Genomic DNA, 10,633 nt, shown 5'->3' with positions numbered 1-10,633 from the left:
TTCCTTCCTTCTCTCTGTCTTTCCTTTAAAAAAAAAAAAAAAAAAAAAAAAGAAACCCGACCTCAACTGAGGAGCCCCAAATTCACTCGGTTTTCACATAGTTAACCACTGGGCAAATGAGGGTGTGAAACAGATTTGCCTGATCTGTAGGAAAATAAAGAAAGTTTGGAACATTGACCATGTGAGCCGATATTTGTTCCCACCACACCCTGATGCGTAAACATATACTCTCGTGGCTACCCTGGAGAGAAAGGGCTGGAAAAGAAGAGTCCAGCCTTGGGGAAAGCAGGAGAGGGGTGTGTGTGCTGCCTGATGGTTCCTCAGTATGCAGGGCTGACTATGCAAGGAAGAGGGTCCCCCAAGACAGGGCAATGGCAGAGGTGCCGAGTTAAAAGGGAAAAGTTGTTTTCCGCCTTGCCTGCAGGTGAGGCAGAAGATTCTAGGGCTGAAGCCAGCTGGGAACAACAGCCCGCAGGGCTTTTACAAACACTGGGTAGAGGCCAAGCACTGGGCTGGAGGCCTCTCTGCAACCTGCCAGCATCGGGGGTGAAGGGTGGCTACAGTGGAACTGGAGCACCCCTTCTGCCCAGGCCCAAGACACGCGGGAATGGGCTATGTGCTACCCCAGCCTCCCACTGCTTGCTGGCATTCCCAGCGTGTCTCCCCGCCCTGCCGCAAGGAGCAGGACCTACCATGCATGGACTCCCTGAGGCTACCGGACCAGGCAAGGAGGTGAATGAGTTGCCCAGGTCTCGAATGCCCACCAGAATCCTCTTCCTATTGCCCCCCAACACTTCCTCTCCCTTGCCTCTTGTCACTGCAGGCCATTCCCAATTCTCCTCCTCTGAGGATCTGCAGGGCACTTTCCTCCTGCATCAGCCTGCTTCTCCCTACCTGCCCAGCAGTGCCTTCTTGGCCCTCCTCTTAAACATGGGAATTCCCTGCAAGTCAGACCCTTACCCTGCCTCTCTTTCATCTCTCTCCCTGGCAGCCTGGGATTCACACCTCCATGGGAGTGACCACCACGTGTCCAGTTCCAGCCCTAGCCCCTCTCTGGGACCCCAACCTGCTGGACACACCTGCCCAGGGGTCTCTTTTGGACCCTAATGGAGGGCCAATTTCTCCAAATCCACTCCGTGAGTGATCTGTTTCTGTAAGGGTGCCCACACCCCCTCCTGCCCTCCACCCCCAACAAGTCACCCAGCAGAGGTGTCATAAGGGCAGGGGGGAGTGAGGCAGGGTGGCCTGGTGGGTGGGGGACACCTGCATGCACCATCGTCAAGTTGTCAGGGGAGTGGCCTTGCCACCCACCTTGCAGTGGTATTTTCCCAATTTTTCTCTAATGCTTCCTCATCATTTTGTCACCATTTCAGCAATGGGCCCTCGGAAATCTTGCAAAACAGGGGTCTTTTTTGGAGGATGTGTTCAGGGAGAGCATCTACCCCCACCTGGCTGAGCTTCTACGACCCATGAATGAGTCCTATTTGATCTTCACATATCTGCTTAAATGCCACTTCCTCAGGGAAGCCTGCCCTGTCCACCAGGACCCAGTGCCTTCAGCTGCTCAATGGCCTTGTTTTTCAAAATGCATGTTACAATTCAGATCCATTGTGATTTGTGCAAAAGTTAATCGAATTTTTCCCTCTCCTCTGTAGGTTTCACGACAGGCGCACTGGGTGCTCTCCTGTCTTGCTACACAGTGCCTTGTACACAGTAGACACTCAATAAATGCTTGAATGAATGGCTAAATTTATGTGCCTGCCCACCGCCTCCCCATTTCTAGAATTGTAACTCCTTGGTGAAAACTGACCTCATGCAAACTGGAATTTTTATTACACATCGTGTTTCTGATAAATGTGTACCAAAATAACCTATGGAGGAATCTGGCAGCCTAGACATATAGGACCCAAATCTTCAGGGAAAAAAGGACCCTGCTCCTCACCAGGGAGCACAACCCAGTCTTCCCCCTGCTCAGCCTCAACCAAAAAGAAGATGCCACTAGGGGCCAAATTTCCTAATCCTATTTAAGCTCTGTTGCTCAAAGTGAACTAGCGTGCAGCCCAGAAGAAGCATCTCTGAGTTTCAAGACGCCTGGGGGGGCCCCAGGAAAATGGCCAACCTGTCACCCTCAGGCCCATCACCAGCAAAGAACTGGCGGAGGAGCTACTAGACTGGTCCAGGGAGATCCAGTGTGGCCAGCCCTGAGCCAGCTATTTCCTTCTTCTGATCCACTGCACGTCCACCCATCAACATGACAGTATCTTGGAAATGCAGAGAATTCTTTCGTTGTACAAGTAATAGGTGCTCATCCTTGAGAAATGTGATAAGTAAAATAAGTAAAATGAAACCACCCAAAATTCCACCATCCACCTAAACCACCCCTGTCGGCATTTGGTATCATTCTTTCTACTTTCCTATTTTGTTACTCTTTGATTGGTTCCTTTTCAGTCTCTTTCTATATTTGGTGGTGCCCAGGACTCAGTTCCCTTGCATCTCTTGCCTTCTCTAGCCACACTCATCTTCTCTGCATCCCACCCAGACCCCTGGCTTTAAATACTAGCTGGCTGCTCTCTGCACCCAGGTTTGCCCTAAACTCTGAACTCCAATCCCCTGCTGTGTATTCAACATCACCACCTAGATATCTATTGTTCATCTCAAACTAACATGTCCAAAAGCGTCCCTCTAGACCTGCAAAAAAGAAAATCTGTGATGTATAAAATATCAGGTTTCCAAATAAGAAACAGATCTGGCTCTGCATTCGCACCTCACTTGCTTCGTCTTTAACCCTGGCTCTTCCCTTTCCTGCTTGGACATTTAAAATGTCAATATTTTGCTTATCACAGATTATGTGCATTCCTTTCGATTTTTTTGAACATTGCACAAAAAGTTATTTCACTTGAGTACTGAGTTTTTTGGCACCCTTAAACTTTACACCCATGGCAAGGGTCACACTTACCCCACCCTAGGCCCACTCCTGCTGCCCAGGCCATCCCCTCCCAGCCACCACCACCGCGCATCTAGTGTACTGGAAACTCCAGCCCCTCTAGTCTTGAAGGAAACACCACTGGGAAGGGGTTTGACATCGTGGGAAGTTGTCAAAGGTGCAGCTCAGTAGATGTAACCAGAAAAGGGCAGTAGTACCACCTCTGGATGGTGTTGGCCGGTGGGAAACAGGGGTGAGAGGGAACCAGGCGCTCATCCACCCACACACTGCTCTGAGACAGCGTGTCCCCCCACAGCCCACCCATCTGGAGACCATGAGCACGCCAAGCAGAACCACCTGCAGAGTCACCTGCTGTGGCTATCCCTGGCCGGCACGCACACGGTTTCCCCGCCCTCCCGGCCTCGCTGCCCTCCTCCCTCTCTCCCACAGTTTGCACCTCCCAAATGAAGCATCAAGTTCTATTTTCTGGAGAGCCTGGGCTACGGTAGATCTACTTCCAGATGTTATATTGTGTTTCGTTATTTTGAACTGTATATTTTGTGTCTTTAAAATGCAATTTTTAAATATCTAATACAAATTCTCCATCACTCTTTTATTTTTACCTTCAAAGTTTCCTTGCCGATTTAGTACTTATTTAATCATCCAAATGAACTTTCTCGGAAGTTAAATCTTTGGGGGGAAGGGGGTTGTCTTTGTAGTTTTCAAATCATCTTCACATTTATTATCATTTTGAAATTCAACACAAATATTTATTCCCTGTTTGAGATACAATCACAGCACTGGACTCTATGTGACCCCAAGGGAATTGCAATCTAGCTGGGGAATGAGAGAGAACAAGGAATGACTTTTGGGGGGGGCGTGGGCGGGGTGGGGGGTAGGTGCACGGTCCAGGAATCAAACCCGGGTGTCCCGTATGGCAGGCGAGAATTCTACCACTGAACCAACCTCGTACGGCCCAGAAATAACCTTTTTATAAGTCCTCATGATGATGTCACTATCCCCATTTGGGCGGAGCTGGGATGGAGGCTGAGCTGACGTCAGAGATGTTCTCTGCCTGCCCCCGGAGCCGTGCTCTGTGCACCCCAGCCGGGAGCCCTGGTGACCTGCAAGGGCAGGAGTGCCAGAAGAGCTCAAAGAATGGAGGGAGGCAGGCATCATGGAAGGCTTCACAGAGCACAGGGAGGCTTTAAGGAAATGCAGAAAGGAACCATTAATACAAGAAGAGGGAACGACGTCTATGGGTGGGGGAGGGTTCTAAGAGGAAATGGAATTGGATCCAGGAGGGCCCTGAAAATATTCAGATCCTGGCGGACAGGGAAGGCACACAGGAGAGGCTCATTAGCGCTGGGGCAGGCAGCAGATGATCAGGTGTGGCTTCCTCCTGCCAGGGAGCCCCTGACAGTTTATTCTGACTCCCCGTGTGGCCCACACTGGGTCTCCTGGCCAAAGAGAACCAGGTCAGCCCCATCCGTGGTTTGGCAGGATTTTGAAATTGTCCTCAAATGTGCGCATTTCTGGAACTTTACAAGACAAAGTTTAACTTGAAAATCACGCCTCTTACTGCGGTAGTGAGCAGTCTTTGAGCTTTTGTAAAAACTAAAATCAACTTACACAACCACGATGTGTTGTCTTCCGACCACCCACAGGCTACCCGGCAGTGCTGCCCGTGGGAGCCCCACGGCCTGTGCCCGCGCGGGCAGGGAAACTTCCTCGTACGGGGTTGTGTCCTGAGCAGGGAGCACAATGGAACACAGCCAGTGCTTGAATGAACGAATGAGTAATTCGGTAGGAATAAGGAGCATTTCCTGAGACACACTGGTGGCAGCGTGAACACTGCGGGAAAGGCGGGGTGGAGGAAGCAGCCTCCAGAGCAGGTGGCCTGGGAGGGGCCACACCTACTGAGGTGGGGCAGAAGCAGCGGGGAAGAGGCCGCTGTCTTGCCCAGTTCCTGCTCGCTGGCAGGGGTCCTGGAAGTGTCTCTGACATCCCAGGAGCAGGAGGAGACAAGGAAGCAATAATTCCACCTGCCCAGACGATGCTCCATTAGCAGTGGACACCTGGAAGACAAATGCCACATTATGTGCGTGGATTTGGGGGTGGGGGGACAGGTTCTTGAAATGGGACTTCAAGACGCCCCTGGCAGATCCTGAGCAGATATCTCAGGTGGTGGGAAGCGCATTTGCAAAGGTGTGGGGTTAAAGCCCAGGTATGCTTCAAGCCCGCAATATGGTCCGAGGGGACTGAAGCCACTGACTACACAGGGCAAGGAGCCCGAGACCTCGAATGCTGGAGGGGGTGTGGGGGGGGCCCTCTGGGGATAATCTGGGTGCCTTTGTGTCCACTGAGCCCCACAATGTCTCCAAGAAAAAGGCTCAGAGAGATGTGTGACACAATAAGTACTTACTGAAAGGTTTAGGAGGCGAAAGGGTGAGAAAGAAGGACGGTAAAATGGGAAATTTAAAGCAGGCGGGTTTATTTCTGCGCTCCCAGGCTGAGCTTACCGAAACCAAGATAGACGGAGGTGAGTCAGCACCTGGGTGATGGCGTGGGCGGCTTTTAAGCAAGGGGTCAGGTGACGTCAGAAGGGACGGCCCTCCGGAAGTCAGGTGGTCAGAAGGGGCGGGTCCCCGGAAGTCAGGTGGTTGGAAGGGGCAGTTCATCAGTTCCGGAAGTCAGGTGTCCGGAAGGGGGGGTTCCAGAAGCCATGTTGGGGGGAGCGACACAGCCTCTACAGCACCGGTGGCAGTGCCTTTTCCCCAACGTAACACTTACGGTGCCCTTCCTCTGGGCCAGGCACTGCTCCAGGTATTGGGGAACAATAACGGGCAAGACTGACAAGGTCCTTTTGCCCTCATGGAGCTGACACTCAAAAGGGGAAGACAAGACCCAGGAGCGAGGAAAGCTATGGAGGAAGCAGCAGTGCGATGGGACAGAGTGACAGCCAGAGCCGTTTAGGCTCTGAGGCCAGGAGGCCAAAACCCGAGTGACAGCAATATGGCAAAACAGGGTCGTTGGCAGAGGGGACAAAGAACACAAAGACCCTACTTGTGAAACAGAAGGAAGGTCAAGGGGCCGAAAGCTCCCGTGCCCTGGGGATAAGTGGCATGATACGGAATTGCAGAGAGCCTGGGAGGCTGTGATGATAGGTTTGGGGGTTTCTTCTTTTTTTTTTTTTTTTGTATGCTGTACGGTGGCATCACATTTTATTCTCTTTCCATGTAAGTATCTCGTTATTGCAGCACCATTTGTTGAATTTTTGTTTGGTTGGTTTTTGTTTCCGTTTGGCTTGTTTGTTTTGGGGAAGTGCATGGGCCAGAAATCAAACCTGGGTCTCCTGCATAGCAAGCAGGAATTCTACCCCTGAACTGCCCTTGCACCCTGAGAGTTTATTCTTATGCAGTGGGGCGCCATGGAGAGTTTACACAGGGTAGCGTCATGACCAAATTTCTGGTTAAAAGGTTGCTCTGGATACCACATGAGAAAATTTGACAGTGGAAGCAGGTTGCCTAGAGAGGAGGCAGTGGAGTAGGGCAGGTGAGAAGTGGCGGCAGCTTGGGGTGGGGGGAGGGCAGAGGGCCGTAAGCTCAGAATCTGTTTTGGAGGAAAATCAGATTCTCCAACTATGAGTGCACCCACAGTCCCGGGCTCCCCTTGGGACGCCTCCTGCTCTGCAGATCCCTCAGCACCAGCCTCACCCTGGTGGTCACATGGCACCCCTGGGCTCTGGATATGTAGCGTCTGAAATGAAGCAGAGACAGAGAGACAGGAGAAAATGGCCTACCCCCCACACTGTTGGAGGGAAAGGGCATCACTGGATCTGGCCGGGCAGGGTGGGTACAGAGGGTGGATGAAGGGTGGACATATCTGGCACTCATTTGGAGGAGCATGACCCTCCAGCTTCAAGATTCCTCCATGAGCCAAGTGCATTTCTGTTTTTCCAATTTTACCAGGAGAAGATCGCAGCTCAAAGTATCGGTTAAAAGACCCAAAGAGGTTACATGGCTCTAACATGGCCAGTGGACGGTCACGTGCTGGCCCAGCCGACCCCAAGCTCCGCATAGTTTCCGGGTACCCAGTGAGCCAGGACCGGGTGGGCTCCCAGGGCTGACCCGGCTGTTCATTTAGCACATGCACACTGAGGCCTGCTCTCTGCTGGGCAGAGGGGGTGGGACATGCCCCAGCCTCATCACCGCCCCCCGCCCCCCAGAAGTCAGGGTGAGTGAGGGCGCAGCCAGGGGACGGGCACTCAGCACAGGAAGAGCAGCTGTCCCTCAGGCCAGTGTCCAAAAGTGGCCCCTGGGCAATAACTTCCCACACAGTGGAGCGCTGAGTTATGAGCTGAAGAGCTTGACATCCGTTCCAAAGCCAGGCTCCGCACACCAGAGCAGTGCAGAGCCTGTTTGCAAATCTGTACAGTGAAGTTGGCGTGAGGGTTAAATTAGCTCATAGAGTGACCCACCCAACACAGGGACTGGCACAGGCTACAGATTCCATCAACATTGGCCATGAGTTACTATTATTGGAAGAAACATTCTGACAAAGCTGCTCTGACCCTGGTACCCTGGGGAAACAGTGTGACATGCACTGTGGAACTTCACCATCAAAGGGTGGCCGCCTCTTCCACTTGCTTGCTCACCACAGACAGCCCACCCCCCACCCCAGCCTGGACTATAGACCCTCATCACCCCTGAGACCCCAGGGCCATGCCCAGGTAGGGTAAACAACCAGCCCACACTGTCCCAGACTGAGGGCTCTCCCAGGATGTGGGACTTTCAATGCTAAAGCCAGGAGAGGCTCAGGCAAACCAGAACAAAACTGCCAATGCCCAGAGGCCCAGGGGGTCCCTCAGGACAGCATGGGAGCAGAGGGGGCTCTGCTCGTCTCACCCTGCAGGTTTACGGCTTCCTGCCCATAACCTGGCTGCAACGCTCAGTGTATTGTGTTCAAAGTATGTTCTACAGAGCTGTTTTTTGGCTTTATAGGATTTCTCAGCCTCCCTTCAGACTCCTTTCAAAGAAAGTTTCTTCTCTTGCTGGAAAGTTGCTCAAACTGTCAAACAGCTCACTTCCCAGATAGCCTCTGCCAGGAGCGGCCGGTAAAGACTCATTTCCTACAGGCTTTGACTTACGGAGGGAAACAAGGGGCCTGTCCAAGCAGGAGAGGCAGGCATGGCCTCAGTTTCCAATTGCTCTCCCCTCAGACCCTGGAATGAGAGATGTCACAGCTCTGAGGTCAGGGAGGCAAAGAATGAGATCCCCCTGGCCTCTCTTATGCACTGCATTTGTTGTTGGAGACTCAAGCCCTGACCCTGGACAAAAGGCATGTTCCCCATGTCTGGGTGGGAAGGTCCCAGGACCTGGCACGGCTGACATTTCTGGGCCAGTGCTTGCCCTTCACCTGGAGGGTACCTACCACCTCACAGATCCACGTGACCTCTAGACAGGGAACCTTCGAACTTCAGCCTGCTCTTCCATATGGCAATCTACTAGAGAATCAGGAAATGCTCTTGGAAAGAAACAATTTAACAGATCTGGGTGTTGGCAACCCTCCCAAGAGTTTCACTCCATTTTCCAGCTGAGGACTCTGAGAGCTTATACAGTATACTCGAGGCCATGCAGCAAGTCAGAGGCTGAAATCCCTCCTTGGATGATGATTGCACCCTCGAACTTTCCTCTCCCAGCACCCAGGGCAGTATTCACCCCCTGAGACAAGCCATCACACTGCATAACCCAGCTCCAGGAACTCTCATCAAAACTCCAGTGGCCAAAGGTCTCTGTGGAAAATGGTGATGTCATTGGCTATATGCATCACAATATTTAGCCTGATGCCAAAGGAAGCCATTCCCCCACTTCTACACACTTCACCCTTTATTTAATTCGGTGGGATCCCAATCTTCTATTGGATGAACAGTTAATAAAGCAGCATGTGATAGGTAGGTTTCTCTTAATCTAGCGTTATGGTAGAGAAGGAGCATACTATCTAGTTCCCCAGTCTTCGCATTCACCGTTTTTCCATTGATGTGGGAAACTCTGTACCTGATGCAGCAGAATGCCAAGGCAAGTCACAACCTGCCAGGGAGCCACAAACATGCCCTGCAGAGTGGCATGAAGGACAAAATAGATTTATGGGAGACAAGTTCATCTTCAGGGACCAAGGGCAAGCAAAAGGCTCCCAGGCAACCACACCAGCCAGCTCAGGTGGCCTTCCTCGGTGGAGGTCCTTCAGAAATCTTCCTGTCCCTCCATCCTCACCCAGAAGAGCCACAGCCTCCTCGGCAGGAGACCAGCCTGTCTACAGCAAGGGAGGCCAGCTGTGGGTGGAGCATGGCTGGACACCAGAGTGTGGCTGGAAACCAGGGGCACCTGTTATAAGCCCCTCCAGCTGTCAGTGGTTAGCCTCAGTGCGCGGGTTTCCCAGAGGAGAGATACACAGCCAGAAGGAATGTTGTTCTCAAAAATAAGAGCATAACATTACAAATTTGTGTTTCAGCAAGTCAGGGCAGAGGGCACTTGGCAAAATACTCAGGTCAGCCATATGCCTTCTTCCTTCCTGTCCACAGTTATTTCTCCTCCACCCCCACCTCTCTCTGCCCAGGGCTCCCATTTTGTTCTCAATAAGCAGTAAGGTATCTACAGTCGATTCCCAATCATCAGGGGTAAATCAAGTATATACACAGGACAGAGGCAAGAATACACAGTGTGGACCCTTTCTCTCAATCTATACCTTTGTGCGTCCCCAACACTGGGTCATTCATGGTAAGAAAAAGCACCACCTGAAGCTTCTACATGGGCGTGGGGGATGACAGTGCACACAGGAGTCAGGTAGGGAACATAGACGAGTGAAACCAGTCAACCATAGGAAATGCAAAAGGGTGAAACAAAAGTCTATGGCATTAGTTTCCCAGACCCTGCCCTTACCAAAAAAAAACAAAAACAAAAACAAAAAACTGCTTTGTAATGTTTCTTGAAGATGATTGTATAATGATATAGCTTTTACAATGTGATCATGTGATTGTGAAAACCTTGTGTCTGATGCTCCTTTTGTCCATGGTATGGACAGATGAGTAAAAAATATGGATAAAAAATAAACAAATAATAGGGGGAACAAAGGTTAGAATAAATTGAGTAGATTGAAATACTAGTGGTCAATGAGAGGGAGGGGTAAGGGGTATGGTATATATGAGTTTTTTCTTTTTTTCTATATTACTTTTTTTTCTGGAGTGATGCAAATGTTCAGAAAAATGATCATGGTGATGAATACACAACTATGTGATGATATTGTGAGCCACTGATTGTACACCATGTATAAATGTTTGTATGTCAAGAATGTTTGCATGTTTCTTTGTTAAGGTTTACAATAAAAATATTAAGGAAAAAAAGTCTATGGCAACTTGTGCTGGGGCTGGGAAAAGTATATGGAGTTGCAGAGAAAAGAAAAACAGTACAGCCTCATCTATAAGATGCAGCCCTACTCAGCAGCCATCAATCATGGCCATGCAGAAATCTTCGGATTTTTCCAAAAGATCCTGTAAACTTGGATTTTTATGTCCAATCTTTTGATTTTTAAATACTGGATCTAATGATTTTTTTTAAATACTATGCAGCTCCAACTTCATACCATATACAAAGGTTAGCTCAAAATGGATTGATAAGCTAAATATAAGAGCTAAAATCATAAAACTCTTAAAAG

General features: G+C 50.5%; 1 long non-coding RNA gene across 1 annotated transcript; it reads right to left on the bottom strand.

The window, feature by feature from the left end:
- Positions 1–3,784: 3,784 nt before the first annotated feature.
- Positions 3,785–5,512, bottom strand: LOC143660257 (uncharacterized). The gene is made up of 3 exons (XR_013163897.1): positions 5,446–5,512; positions 4,556–5,001; positions 3,785–4,128 (listed from the first exon to the last, which is right to left on the bottom strand). It is a non-coding gene; the product is annotated as an uncharacterized LOC143660257 (long non-coding RNA).
- Positions 5,513–10,633: the final 5,121 nt, after the last annotated feature.

Source organism: Tamandua tetradactyla, chromosome 16 (genome assembly GCF_023851605.1).
Source record: "Tamandua tetradactyla isolate mTamTet1 chromosome 16, mTamTet1.pri, whole genome shotgun sequence".
In the NCBI taxonomy this organism is placed as follows: domain Eukaryota; kingdom Metazoa; phylum Chordata; class Mammalia; order Pilosa; family Myrmecophagidae; genus Tamandua; species Tamandua tetradactyla.
Note: the sequence above shows the minus strand (reverse complement) of the source record. Positions and strands in the feature narration are given on the sequence as shown.